General features: G+C 40.6%; 1 pseudogene across 1 annotated transcript in view; it reads right to left on the minus strand.

Annotated features, from left to right (window-relative positions):
- Positions 1–12567: 12567 nt before the first annotated feature.
- Positions 12568–16043, minus strand: part of LOC308512402 (centriole and centriolar satellite protein OFD1-like) — a 33322-nt pseudogene continuing 29846 nt past the window's right edge. The window contains exons 3-5 of the transcript in view: positions 15349–15422; positions 13675–13769; positions 12568–12774 (exon numbers count right to left, since the gene is read on the minus strand). The product of the transcript in view is annotated as a centriole and centriolar satellite protein OFD1-like (transcript). The remainder of the gene's footprint in view (positions 12775–13674; positions 13770–15348; positions 15423–16043) is intronic.

Raw genomic sequence — 16043 nt, forward strand, 5'->3', positions numbered from 1 at the left:
TGACCAAATGGCATTTATTCTAGGAATGCAAGGCTGGTACAATATCCACAAATCAATAAATGTGATATATCACATTAACAGACTGCAACACTCAAAAATCACATGATCATTTCAATCAATGCAGAAAAAGCATGACAAAATCCAACACCCTTTTTTGATAAAAACTTTCAGTAAAGTAGAAATAGATCATATCTCAACATATTCAAAAGCCATATATTACAAACCTACAGCCAATATCATACTCAATGGCTAAAAACTAAAACCATTTTCCCTAAGAATAGGAAGACAGGGATGCAACATAACAGGATATAAAATTAACACCCAGTAAACTATGGCATTTTTATATACCAATATTGAACGCTCAGAAAGAGAAATAAAAGAACAATCCCAATTAGCACTGCAACAACAACAAAAAATTGAGACTTATGAATAAACTTAACCAAAGTGGTAAAATACCTATACTCAGAAAACCATAGCACATTGAAAAAAGAGGTAGAAGAAGATATAAACTAGAGGAAGAATATACCATGTTCATAGATTGGCAGAAATAAATACCATCAAAATGTCCATACTACCCAAAGCAATCTTTAGGTTCAATGCATACCTATTAAAATACCAATGGCATATTTCACAGACTTAGAAAAATACTCTAAAAATTATACCAATAAAGACCTCAAAAGCTGCAGCAAGCTTGAGAAAGAGAAAAGTTGGAGGAATAACAATACTAGATATCAAGTTATACTAGAAAGCCACTGTAATCAAAATAGCCTGGTACTGGTACAAGTATCGCATACAGAGCAATGGAACAGGACTAAGAACCCAGAAATTGACCCACACCACTATACTAAACTAGTATTTGACAAAGGAGGCAAGAGCATACAATGGAGCAGAGGCAGTCTCTTCAAGAAATGGTGTTGGGATAATTAGACAGATATATGCAAAAACATGAAATAAGACCAACTTATACCATACACAAAATAAACTCAAAATGGATAAAAGACTTAAATTTAAGTTGGGAAACCATAAAAATCCTAGAAGAAATCACGGGCACCAAAATCTCAGCCATCTTACACAGCAACATGTTTATGGATACAATGCCTAGGGCAAAGGAAACTAAGAAGGAAATAGACAAATGGGGCTACATCAAAATAAAAAGCAGCTGCACAGCAAAAGAAACCATCAAGAAAATAACAAGAGCCCTGACTGGTTTGGCTCAGTGGATAGAGCGTTGACATGTGGACTGAAGGGTCCTAGGTTCGATTCTGGTCAAGGGCATGTACCTTGGTTACAGGCACATCCCCAGTGGGGGGTGTGCAGGAGGCAGGTGATTGGTGTTTCTCTCTCATCGATGTTTCTAACTCTCTATCCCTCTCCCTTCCTCTCTGTAAAAAATCAATAAAAGTATTTTTTTTAAAAGAAAATAACAAGAGAGTCTACTGCATGGGAGAACATATTTGCCAATGATACATCCAATAAGGAGTCAGTTTCCAAAATATATAGAGAACTCATACAACTTAACAAAAACAAGGTAAACAGTCCAATTAAAAAATGGGCAAAGGACATAAATAGACACTTCTCCAAAGAGGACATACAGAAAGCCAAGAGACATATGAAAAAATTCTCAAAGTAACTAATCATCTGGGAAATGCAAATCAAAACAACAATAAGGTACCAGCTCACACCTGTCAGAGTGGCTATCATCAAGAAATCAAATGACAGCTGTTGGCGAGGATGTGGAGAAAAGTACACTGCTGGTGGGAATGCAGACTGGTGTAGCTACTGTGGAAAACAGTATAGTTTCCTCAAAAAATTCAAAATGGAACTCCCATTTGACCCAGTGATCCCACTTCTAGAAATATATTCTAAGAAACCCAATGCACTCATTAGAAAGAATAAATGCACCCCTATGTTCATAGCAGCACAATTTACAGTAGCTGAGATTTGGAATGAGCCTTAAGTGCTCATCAGCAGATGAGTAGATAAAAAAAACTATAGTACACTTACACAATGGAATACTGTGTGGCAGTAAAAAAGAAAGAACCCTTACCATTTGCAACAGCATGGATGGACCTGGAGAACATTATGCTAAGTGAAGTAAGCCAGTCAAAGAAAGATAAGTATCACATGATCTCCCTCATGTGTAGAATCTAATGAACAAAATAAACTGATGAACAAAAATAGACCCAGAGACATAAAAGCATGGAACAGACTGTGAAACCTCAGAGGGAAGTCAGGGGAGGGGAGGTGGGTAGGAAGAGCTCAATCATTGAACTTGTATGCATATATGCATAATGAGTGAACACAAATAATGGGATGGTGAGGGCCTGTGTGTGTGGGGTGGGGGTGGGGGGGCGGGCGTGTGCCAGGAGCAGGCTGGAAGAGGTCAATGGGGGAAAGAAGGGGACTTCTGTAATAGTTTCAACAATAAAGATTTTTTTTTTAAAAAAGCCACTGTTGGGGAAGATTAATGAGAAGCAACTCCTTTAATTTTCTCCTCTTTACATGTTCAAATTTATTTCAGAAATGTATTAACAATGGCAATACTCAACTCTAAGACTTTGAATAATTTATGCTTATAAAGGTCCTCCCTCAATAAATGAAATAACTCACTAGGAACAGGCTGGCATTTAGTAGCTATCATACTATCTGTAGTTACAACCAAGGAAAACTTACTTGGGTAATGAGAGGAGATAGGTCTGGCAGGAGGAGCACCCAAGGCAGTTCCCAAGAGAGGCATGTCACCAGCAGGATGGAGGCCATTCACTTCAAACTGTATCGGCATGTCTGCTGCATCTATAATAGGTACAAATGAGTGTCCCAGGAGTCCTTAACAACAGCAAAAGAAGGCAGGGCAGTATGGGGGTAACTTTGGCTGCGCTCAAGTCTCAGCCAAAGCAACCAAGCCAGATCTTTTCCTACAGAATTAATCCTAAGACTTTCAGCATACCACTTGACAATCTATTTGCTTCTCAAAGTGTTATTACACTTAAAAGAATTAGATTTGTTTCCAAAACTAGATTTATAACCCAACAGGAAAGTGACAGAATTCACCTGACTTGCTGATAATTATATGAACTCCATTTAGATAGTAAAGCCTTAACAAAATTGTTAAAAAGTTAGTTGCAAAGAATTTACCAATTTTACTAAGCTCTTTCATTTAACTGTTCAAAGTAGAGTACTTTCAGATTTGACAATGAAGCTCACAATGCAAAACTACAGATTATATACAAATATAAAGATTTCCTAGGCTAGAGAGAACCTTAGAGCTGACTGACTTCTATATCCTAATTTTATACTTAAGCAGTATGCTCCCAGAGAACAATCTAAGGCAGAGCCAGAGCCAGGCCTCCAGTTTTCAGATAAGGAAGCTAATATACTTCCACCTCCACTCATTCACTAAGAATGAGGTTTCTACATCTGATGCAGTCATCAGAATCTGTATAACTTAAATAACTTAGCATCTTCATATTCCATAAAAAGAAAAAAAAATTAAGAATCAGGTATTTTAATCTGAGGCAATCCCAAACTTGGTAAATTAAGTTAAGGGTTCACTTGTGAGCTTAGCTCCAACTTTGAAATTATTGGTTATCTTGAAAATTAAAAAAAAGTAACACTCAAATAGACCCATCAAAATCTGTGATATAAAAAAGGTAATACATCTGTATCCATGTTTTTATCACAAAATACAAATGTTGTAATTTTTAAGGCCTTTGATTTAACAATGGATATATTTCACCAAGACTTAGCTTTCTACATTTTCAACTGTTAAAAACTGGTACTTACATTTAAACTTAACGTTCAAAAGATGATCCAAATTCCTCATTATCCTCAAAAGATAGTTCATCCACATTTGAAAATTTATGTCTGTCTTGAACTTCAGTTTGTCTTTGATAAAGACTGGGTTGAAAGAATAAAATTCATGAGTGTGAAGTTGTAATAAGGTAAAACCAAGAGCACAGGGCTATGAAAAGCCTTTGTGACTCTGGAAAAGGCTCTAGAGCAGTGGTTCTCAACCTTCCTAATGCCGCGACCCTTTAATCCAGTTCCTCACGTTGTGGTGACCCCCAACCATAAAATTATTTTCGTTGCTACTTCATAACTGTAATTTTGCTACTGTTGAGAATCGTCATGTAAATATCTGATATGCAGGATGTATTTTCATTGTTACAAATTGAACATAATTAAAGCATAGTGATTAATCACAAAAACAATATGTAATTATATATATGTTTTCCGATGGTCTTAGGCGACCCCTGTGAAAGGGTCATTTGACCCCCAAGGGGTCTCGACCCACAGGTTGAGAACCGCTGCTCTAGAGAATGAACTGTGCTCTGTGAAAATGAAAGCTGTCCTGCACTGGGCACGCTCCATGCAACTGGCATCATTCCAAGTAATCAAGACATTAGCTTGGGCACTCTGCAGAACCACCTTACACTGTGAGGCAGGTATTAATTATATTGCTGACAAGAAATAATGTGGCACTCTCAATGCTTTTATATTTTCAAGAACCACAAAACGTTTTTGAAAAGAACAAATTCTGCACAGCATCAGTATGAGTCAGCTGAAGATGCAAAACTACAAGCCCCATGTGCATCCAAGTGCCCTAACTCCCACATGGGTGTGCTGTTTCTCCTCTTGGCTTTATCATGAGAAAGCAATATAAATAAATGCACATTACACGCATTAGGACCATGATGGACACATGTGGCAGTTTTCAACTCTGTACACTGGGAGTGAATCAAAATATGCAGACAGATGTCCAGCCTGGAGCCCAGAACTAAGGAGTCAGAGTGCCGTCCATATGGATCAAGCACAGACAGGAGTCTCCTATGCGCCTCAATCCCAGCCTGGGTGACCCGCCACCCAACTTCTACATACGCCATTCTACTTCAGCAATCAGACCCTACAACCCACTACCAATTCAGTATTTATCTCAATAGACAAATTAGACTTTTGTTTGGACTAAATGCCCAAATATTTTTTAACTGACTTATTTTTTTTGAAGGACTTTAAAATTAAAATGTGTGAAACTACTTCAAGTTTAAAAATAAACTGAATTTGCTTTTGTAGATTTTGTATGTTGCTTTTTTATTTCTATAAACCAAGTCTATTCATAGAACTATGAAAATGCTTACTGCTACCATAGTGCACTGTGTACACATCAGGTTTAGCAAACAAGGAAAAATTAATTATTTGCTAAAAGGAATTTTCCCCAAATAATTCAGATGATTCTTGAAGATTACACATCATCTTACAATCTGATTCTACACTCCACATGGTCTTGAGCGTCACTTTAAAACAACGCAAAGTCAGGGCCATTCAGCTAACCAGACTTGGCTGGGCCAATCAGAATGTGGAACTTACTTGGCTTTCTGCTCCAGAAGGCTTGAGAGTGAATGGATGGAAAGGCTGTGCCTAGATTCAGTTGCTGAAGGCGGGAGCATTCTTTCAGGACAAGGACTGGGAAAAGCAAAGGACTGGGATTGGTCCAGACCTAAAGGGCAAAAGGTATCAGGACAAGAGTATTACAAATTACACAGTGAAAACAGCAACATGGTTCCTAAGGAGTTTAATTTGAAAAGAAATTCTATTATCCTTGCAAATAGTTGAGTATGACGTATAACTGACCCACATTATTAAGGATTCAGCATTAATAATAAAACTAATCAGCAGTAAGGGAAAAGCCATTGATTACCATTCTCTGAACACGTCTGCATGTCAAGCAAAATGCTGAACTTGCTCTAACCCGTTGCCTCCCACAATGTTATGTCACAGGGGAGAAGTCTCTGGTAAGCAGGCAACCATAGGTGCAGTGAGGATGAAGCTACTCAGGCTAAAGATTTCCCAGGTACAGCAAGCATAGACTTCTCCTCCTTCTTGCTCTCTACAGCTCACTCACTCGTACTCAGATAAAAGGACCATGAAAGTCCTGAAACCCTTTCTGCAGAAGCTTACCTACATGAGTGGAGGCAGACTCTTAGATGCTAGTGGGCTTCTAGCAACAGAATACCGAAGAAAGCTTTTTCTAAGCAATCAATCTCTTGCTCTAGCTCTTTCATTCTTGCCTTGGTGTGATTACAAACTAAAGATCAGAAATGTGGGAGCAAACAACTGTGCTTGTATTTGGATGATTTATGATCCTTGGTGTAACTGTCTCTCCCATCAGCTTTTCCTGTTTGAGATGATTTTTTTTTTCAAGAAATCCCTGCTTGTTTCACCAGTAGGAGACACCATAAATCTGCTGGCAGAATGATGAAACAGAGATGGCTTTGGCTGGGGGCTAAATGAAAATAATGTGACCAATGAGCAGGAAAAAAAATTCAAATATGCTTGATATTTTTTTTTAAATGAAGAGAGAGGTATTAATAAGAACAAATATGCACACTAAACAATTTCTGAAGCCAATTCTTATTTATTAGCATTTTTTTGAGAGCTTTATGTACCAGTTATAACTTCACAGACCTTGTTTTTAGGCCTTTTTTTTAGTCCTGATTTAAAGATGTATTTTCCATTGAAGAGTGAAAGGGAAGAGTAGAGGAATAGGGAGAGAGAAGAGAAACACTGATGTGAGAGACACCTCAACTTGGCCTCCCACATGCACCCCCAACCAAAGATGGTGAGAAAACCCACAACTGAGGTATATGTGGTTGACAGAAATGGAACCCACCATCTTTTGGTCTGCAAGCCATCGCTCTAACCACTGAACAAAATTAGCCAGAGCTAGGCCTTCCTTCTTAATGCATGATATTATTTCACAACCCACGATCCACAATCATATTCATAAATTTGGTAACAAAGCCTAAGCAGACCTGAATTCACTGTTGATAAACTTTACCTGAACTGATGCAAATCCATTCATTACCTTTATTTATTCTACCCAGCATGGATAGTCACATATTTGACTGCAAACATGGTTCACTAAAGGATGCTGCCCCAGAACTCCCAGGGCTGTGGCAAAACCACTATAGGGCCCAATCTATCTATGCTAATATAAGTTTATGTGGTTGTTAAGCCCTCACGCCGCAATGCCCTCATGCCCATCACATCCATCATCAGGAGGCTGCGTGCACAGGTGGGCGCAGACTTGATGCTGTGTGCACGGAGGTGGGGCCTGGCAGCTAGCTCCACATGGCGTGGCCTGGGGTGCCGCAGTCTTTTTGCATCAAGGGTTCAGGAATTTGGAGAAGGGGCTGACACATAAATGGATACACTGGACAAGAAGTATAAATTTGGAAGGGATGGGGGAAAGCCAGGCGGAAACCAGCTCTCTAGTGGAGTGGCTTGCCGAATTTCTGGACCCATGGCTTTTTATTTACACATTTTGCCCTTTAGCAAAATAAACACACATATCAAAGGTCAGGTTTGATAAACAGGAAAAAATTATCAGGTTAGAGGAACTGCTTTTGGCCTTTCCTCTAGCAGCAGGTAATAATTTGCAGATTTTCAGCCCTGCTGAATATCGAAGCCCATCAGCCTTCTGGTGAACTTCTCGCATTTATTATGACCTGCTGGTCTTAGCTTCTAGCACTGGGGGTCCCGAGGCTTTACATGCCTGCAGGCAGGGACCCTACTCCAGCCTACCTCTTTGGGGCAATTCATCCAGGAGCCTACATCTTTGGGGCGATCTATCGTGGGGCTCCAGAACTGAGAGGGCACAGGCCAGGCTGGGGGGCCCCTTCCGCCTGACTGCAGGAATTTTGTGCACCAGGCCTCTAGTCGATAATAAAAGCATAATGTGCTAATTAGACCGGACAGCCGAATGACCTTCCAGACATCCTTCTGGACAACCTTCCAGACAAAGCCACAGCTGCGAGGTCTGAGGCGAGCCACCGAAGGTGAGTGCACAAATTTCATGCATCAGGCCTCTAGTTTTCAGATAAGGGTATGAGGACCTGCAGCCACAACAAGACTAACAACTCTGCTCCTCCCACATTACACCTGGGGAGCTAAGGCTAGGTCATACAGGTAGGGAGGTGTACAGATGCTGGGACTCCCTAAGCAAAACCTGAACATGCATAGCCAGTCTTGTGGCCGCTACTCTCCAGCAATGCCTCCAGGGCAATGTATGTGTTTGAAAAGGTTCCATCCTCACACTATTCATCTTTCGAGATCACTGTGATTTCAGCTGTGGGCAGTTTAGCAAATAGGCGTGAGAGAAAATAAGGAACAGGGAAGGAGTCAAGAGATAAAAATGAAACTAGCGTGGAAGATGGGAAAAGGAACTGAGGAGGAGTGAGTACAAATAGGAACTGAGGAAGGCTCCAGGCCAGGAAATGTGGAAACCAGTTCAACTGCTAACACACAGAAACTTTCTTTTTGAGCTTTGTATCTCAGCTTCAGTACACCTGTTATGAAGAAGAGGCAGGCAGTATGCATCCTCAGGGCAAACATGCAGTAACATGATAGCAGTAATCCTTCTGAGTATCTGATGTGTTGCAGGCACTCAACTGAGAGCCATCTCATTTTGCCTTCTTCACCATGGCAAAGTAGATATTCATATCCCCATTGCAAATGAGGAAACTGAGGTCCAACTGTAGCTGGAGAAATCACTGGGTCAAATTTTTCCGACTTTAGTGGTAGTGGGTGGCTCTTGCAGTATCTTTAGAAAAAGACTTTTCTAAGACTCCCATGGGAGAATGAATGTATTTTATTGGTGTGTAATTATATTTTCTGGTCTGCAGGGTTCAATGTCCCTTAGCCTAGTCCTGAAAAGAGTGCAGACGGGGCTCCAGCAGAATCAAAGAGTAGGGCCAGTATCCAGAGTGTCCATTCCATGGTGGAGCAGGGCATGATTTAGTGTCAGGCTACATTTAGTACATCAGTACACTGTGTGAAGTCTACATGGCTGTGGGTCACAGGGTGAGTAGAGGGAGGTAAGAACACCATAAGCTGGGAATCTGAGGTGAGCAGCGAGAGAGAGGGGCTTCTTTGTTCAGGAGCTTAAAAATTAAATATTCCTGTACTTGCGGTGGCATGCCTATTTCTGGCTACTGACTTATTCCCTGGTGTGACTGACTAACAGATAAGCAACATCCCACGTCATGCAGACCTCACTGGGCATGGGTCCATTGTCTAGTGCCTTCCCACAGTGATCTTTAGGTAATAAACTTGGAGACTATTAACTGCAATTCCCTGGCAAAGCTGTATAAATGGCATGTCTCTATTACCTAATCTTCCTTTTACTCCTTCCCTGTTAATAACCAGGTTATTATAATGGTTATCACAAAGAAGTTAAATGTGTCCAACCAAGGTTAATCAGTAACTTCAAAATTGAGGTGCAAAAACATAAACACTGTATATAATCAATGTGATATATACTAACCTCTATCTAAAGCAACTGAATGACAGGTCCACCAGTCACTCTGACATGTACTGATACCAGGGGGCAGACACTCAACGCAGGAGCTGCCCCCTGGTGGTGAGTGCGCTCCCACAGGGGGAGTGCCGCTCTGCTGACTGACCTGTTCCTGGAGGCCCACCAGCCAGCAGCAGTAGCCACTCACTCCCTCAGTAGTCCTGCAGGTCCAATCTCTAGAGAACAGGCCAGGCACCAACAGACCAGTACCACTAGCACAGGGCCACTAGCCTCCTGAAAGTTGGCCTCAGGCACCGCAGCTGCTTCCCCTCCCTAGACACTCTGCAAGGAAGAAATCTTGACAATCCCTGCGAACGTCAGGGACAGATCTGGATCCTGGGCAGGCAAGGGCATCCCACCACCTGCCCAAAGGGCAGATTGCGTTCTCCCCCCACTGCCCCTCCATCCCATACCCATTGGGACAGGCGCCAGATGCAGGCAAGCGCCACTGCAGCAGACGAGCTTCTCCTGATCAGGACTGACTGGGCGTGAGCCTGCGGCAGGTGCAGCAGGATCAGGATGAGCGAGAGTGGTAGGCAGTAGCAGCAGGTGGTGCTGGACTGCCAGTTTCAGCACAATCCCCACAGGCCACACTGAGGGACCCCACCCATGCACAAATTCATGCACCAGGCCTCTAGAGTGACATAAGTCACCCTGCTTCTCACATATTTTACTCATCTCTCAAGGAACACGTAAAAACCCTGAAGGGTCAGATTGATCTTATTATCAAGGTAACAAATATAAAAGAAAAACCAAGGTCCATGAATTTGGGAACCTCTGTGCCATTACACCTTTCTTATTTGGGGTACAAGGCTCTTCCAAGCCAAAGGAACCTATAAAAGCAAGTCACGTTAGCTGATGACTGACTGGTTGGTATTCCTGAAATGGACAGAGTTTTTACTTCTAAGATGACATATTTCTATGGCTTTTCCCCTACTATGAGAATTACTGAAACTTCAGTAATGATCATTACATTTCCATATATACTGGAAGTTTTACACATACACATTTGTAAGTTAAAAATCTCTCTAACCTGTCTCAATCTGCTTCAGTTGCAATTTTAAATCAGCCACCTGCATAGTTAACCTCCTTACAGAAGCATCATAATTTAATATCCGGGCCTTCAGCTTTGCAGAATGCTCAGTCTGAAAAGATTTAAAGAAGGGAAGAAATCAATGTAAAAGAAATCCCAGTTCACTTCAAAAGGAACAAGTCTTTTATAGGGCTTATTCTCTTTTCCATTTTGCCCATTCTGAGCAGCTTCATGCCTGTGGTCCACAGGTCCCTAGAAAACAATAGAGCACACAAACAAGTTTGCCACCTCCATTTGCACTCATCTCTAAGAACAGTTCTATAAGGTATGAGGCAGACACCAGAGTGTCAACAATTCTAAGTCACAGGGCAAGAATCAAGAGACATTACTAGAGGGCACAACCGAGACTGGGACAATTTCTGTTTATGAGTGCGCTTTCCTTGGGATTTTATTACTGTTATAAATATAGTTATATCATCACCCAAGAATTTCTCAGGTGAGAAGGTTACCTTAGAATAGTGGGGGGATAATTTTTGATGTTAAAACCAATCTGATTTACACTGGTGTGACACACACCAAGCTTACATGTGTACACAGTGGATCAGACTAACACCCGACCAAATAAAGATCAGTACTCACTTCACTTTGCACCTGTCTCTGCAGAGCCTCCTTGTGAGTTTCAAACTTCTTATGCCCTAACACGAAAGCAGCTCCTGCTTCCTTCAACTGTTTCTGCAAATTTACCAGTTCAGGAGGTGGTTGAGCTATAACTAAGAAGGTAAAAAAAGCCTAGTGATTATCAACAGTAAGTTTTCCCATTTCACTTAGCAAAAGCAGCTAAAGATATTTTAAATTGTTCTTTCTTTTCTTTGTACACATGTAGTTAATACCATATTAATTCTATGGAATGGACTAAGAGCACAAATTTCAGAAGAGTTTAATGCATGCAGAGGCAAAGTTCACTACTCTTTTCTAATGCAAATGAAAGAAATTCTTTCAAATCCTTTAACTAACCTGAAAGCCCACCTCTTTCCTCTATCACACACAGGAGGCATAAAAGGAGTTCTCCATCAAAACCTGTTAAGTACCCCTAGGTCTAATCTGATCTGTGCACCAGTCAGCAACACTCAGGGTTCAAGCAGACATCAGATGGAGTTCCACCATTTCAGTCACTGAAGAACCACTAAAGGGTGATTCATGTAGGTTAGCCACTAAGGGTGGTATAGTTCTCTGGGCTAGTAATCGGGCCATGCTGTTAACTCCGTGGGCCCAAAGTAGGAGTGGGGAAACTTTCTTCTGCCAAGGGCCATTGGGATATTTATTTTTAGTTAGTTATTTATTTTTAAATATATTTTATTGATTTTTTACAGAGGGGAAGGGAGAGAGATAGAGAGCCAGAAACATCGATGAGAGAGAAACATCGATCAGCTGCCTCCTGCACATCCCCCATTGGGGATGTGCCCGCAACCCAGGCACATGCCCTTGACCGGAATCGAACCTGGGACCCTTCAGTCTGCAGGCCGACGCTCCATCCACTGAGCCAAACCGGTTTTGACATGGATATTTATAACATCATTTGCAGGTCATACAAAATTATCAACTTAATTAGCCTCCTATATTTGGTCAAACATTTAATTAACTCACCCCTAATGCCTTGGCAGGGCCAGATCAAAAGATTTTATGGGTCTTCTATAGCCTGTGGGCAGGACAGTCTCCACACTTGGCCTAAACCATCAGGGAGGGAAGAATTCCCAGAATTGGGAGAGAAAGATCTGGCACAGGCACAGAGCAATGGTGAGAGGTCATCCTGTAAGCACTGGATCTTGCCTTGCTGAGAGGCACAGGGCCAGCCCACAGCCAATATATACAGTGGGGGTGAGGATGCAATGGTGGAGAGGGAATAATAACCTCAACCTCACTCTCATTCCTCCTTCTCAATGGCCAAATCTGAGCAGCAGAAAGTGAGGGGAGATTTGTACAACCCAGAAGGCAGATTTGTAGTTTAAAGATACTTCTTAGTGACACTAATAATATACTATAGTAATAGCAAGCAAAAAAGGAAGTAACTTCAAATTGAGAATCTTAATTTTACAAAAATTTTCCTGATTGAAGCCTTCCTTACAGATACAAAGCATAGTGTCATAATATTAAGCTAATATGAATTACAAAGACATGCAAATCAGGAAAAAGACATACGGTTAAAAAGATGCAAGTTTTCATTTCTGCTCTCTTCCAGTTGTTGTTTAAGTAATTTATTTTGAGCCTGAAGCTCTAATTTCTCTTCTTTTAGAAGCGAATAGCCACTCATCTCTTTCATCTCTTCATTCAGCAGGTGGTTTTGCTTGGTTATTGCCAAGAACTGGGCCTTGAGAGATTCGAGTTCAAGCTGGAATTGAAAAAAAAACTTGCATTTGAACAGTTACTGCAGTACTTCTTATGCAAAAACTGGCAGGCTGCTATAAACTGGGTGTCATAGTAAGTAAGGTCACTGGACAGAGGACTCATTCTCTGCAGTAAGAAGAACCTGATTCCAACATGGAAGCTTATCTTTGCCCTAGAAGGGGCGGGGGAAGTTCATCCAACCTTACACTTATGCAGAACCCTGGCCTACAAAGCAAGTGCTTCAGATTAAGTTTGTTGCCCATTTTCCAGATACAACTAAGGTCCCAATAGCAATCACAGACTGCAGCAATGTTTATAAAAATGAAAAGCTGAGCTATCACAAACATGCTGTGGTGCTTTCCTTTTTTTATACATTTCATGTTTACATACAAAAGTCTACAATGTTCTCAAATAAATAGATCATTACAGCTGCAAAAATACATTTTATGTGCAGGATATATCCAGGTACATCAAGTTCCAGCTCTGTCCTTCAGAGAGCACACGTGATGAACAGCAAGAAAATAAATGGCATGTGAAAAGCACATCTCATTCTGTTTTATCCTGTAAGATCCCAATGTAATGACAGGAATGTTCACCTTCTGCTGATGGGAAGGAAGGAGAGGCTAAGGCAGAAACTAAAAGCACTGGCCACCTGCTATGGGCTAGGCACATAGGTCAGCTCACCACGGAACCTCAACCACCCCAATGATTAAGGAACTTGTTCGAGGCAACAAGCAGGAAGGACTAAAAGGAAGAACTACTAAATTAACTTAAGTTGGGCCTTCTCAGTCATAAAATAAACAGTCTAAACACATCAAGCTAAATAATGTATGGCTGAAACTAAAATTTCATCTACTGCCTTGAAGTTTTATCGACTTCAAAAAACAATAGGCTTAGCAATTACCTCAAGTTCTTTCACACGAGTTGCAGAATGATTGCATTCTTCTTCCTGTTTTGAATTGGTAGCCATGGACTGCTCTCGCAAAAGAATAGGTTTTTCTGAAAGAGAAAGCCAACCAATTTAAGATGTTTTTCTAGTGAATAAAAACTCATTTAAGAATTTATGTACAATGTCAGACCTAATGACGATTATTTCATCATCTAAAATAGCAGGTGTCATAGTCAAAAATCAGTAGGCAAAGTAAGAAATAAGTCCTATTACCCAACAGGTGATGGGAAGTCTTAATGGTCACATATATTGTGAACTTTCTTCCACTACACATACCAACCAGTTGCACCAGCTGCTCAGAGCCCTCATACCCAAAGATCTGAATTTCCTTAAATACAAAGATTTGTCTTATGATTTTAGTGTCTATTTCATCATTTTCACTTCATTCAATATGAGTCTTTGCAGATATATCATTAAAAAAAAATTAGCTGACTACATGATGGTACTAATTCCTAAGAAGTATTAGTCTAGTTTTCACAAGATAGTCACAGAGGAGCAGCCACACACTGGGTGACCTTATGGGTCTTTATCAAGTACCCAGCTCTGGTTCCTTTGAAATTTCTACTTAAGTTCACTTCTTTTCATAGACAAGTTTCTACAAATATACTGAGACATAAAATATCAGGAGATTGAAAAATTATTCAACTTTCCTACTCCTGGGTTAGTTATAAAACAGTTTAGGAAGTTATATGTCAGGTAAAAATATCATGAGGCATAAACATATGTTACAAGTAAAAGAAATAAGGAAACAGGTCACAGGGAATGGAGAAGTTAAAATTTTCCATAAGTAAAAAATGAAGTCTCTCATGCTTAAAACCACAATGAGATATCACCTCCCACCTGTTAGAACAGCTATCATCAATAAATGGATAAATAACAAGTGCTGGCCAAGATGTGGAAAAAAGAGAACCCTCATACACTGTTGGTGGGAATGCAGATTGGTGCAGCCACTATGGAAAAACAGTGTGAAGTCACTCTCCCCACCCCCACCCCCCAAAAAAAAATAATGATAAGAGCGGCCATATGTTCTAATAATTCTACTTCTCAGTATATGTAAAAAACAACAACATGCCAATTTGAAAAGACATACATGTGCACCCACATGTTCACTGCACCATTACTAGTAACAGACAAGATTTGGAAGCAACCTAGACTACCATCAATAAATGAATGTGTGGATACAGAAGATGTGATATATTACTCAGCCACTGAAATGAATAAAATCTTGCCACCTGTGACAACATGGATGAATCTAAAGGATATTATGATGAAATAAGTTACAGAGAAAAACAAATACCTTATGATTTAACTTACATGTGGAATCTTAAGAAATAAAAATAAACAAAACAAAACAGACAGGCCCATAAATATAGATAACAAGCAAGTGGTGGTCAAAGGGGAGGGAGGAAAGTAGATGGGGGAAGAAAAACCTCCTGAATACCCTACCTCTCTCAGGTTAAGGTCATTTTTGATACGTAAAATTAAAAGAACAAAATAATGATTAATTTTGTAGTAAGAGTAAAATGTAAGCTACACACACACATATAAATTTAGAACAGGCCCAATTTAGGAAGCTAATAACCTATACCAGAAATTTACAAATGCAGCTTTCTTCTCCACAAGAATCACCTTTATTCTTCCTGTCCTCTTCACCCAGTCTGTTAGATCTATCGATGTAGTCATCCTTTAGCTCAAGTTGATACCTGAGAATTAGAATGACCAAAATGATTTTCTTGTCACTTTCCTGAACAGATTCCTATCAATGTATGGGTTTCTGTGGCACCCGGGCACCTAAGGGCATGAACATGGCCATGCATAACTTCAAGGACTATCAGTACCAAAGCCCAGAGATGCAAATTCTGAATATAAAACCTGCTACAATCCTTTAATTTGGTCCCCAAAACTCGTTATTGTGAGGTTATTGAGAACAATTATTCCATGGTGGTCTGGATTGGCACACAAAAGTAAATTAAGTTCAATTTACACTGGTACAACTGACTCTAAATCCCAAGAACAAGAAGTCAGTCACATCCACCTGCCTTGCCTTGCACCCCATCCCCACCCCAAAGAACTTTTGCCCTCAAGGGCTGGGCATAGGGTTCGGGGCCAACTTCGACCACCCTCATATCTGGGTTAGCAATACCAAAAGCACACTTTCAAGTTTTACTTATCTCCACCAACTGCCACTAGCAGACGTTTCAGTTGAGAGAGATGGTGAGTATCCTGTGAATTCCCACCCTTGCTCAAGTCATAGAGGATACCCAAACCAGACAACATCAAACAGTACATGATCTGCGAAGCAGTGGGAAAATTAACATACACAT

The sequence above is a fragment of the Myotis nattereri genome, assembly GCF_964212035.1.
Source record: "Myotis nattereri genome assembly, chromosome: Y".
Taxonomy (NCBI): domain Eukaryota; kingdom Metazoa; phylum Chordata; class Mammalia; order Chiroptera; family Vespertilionidae; genus Myotis; species Myotis nattereri.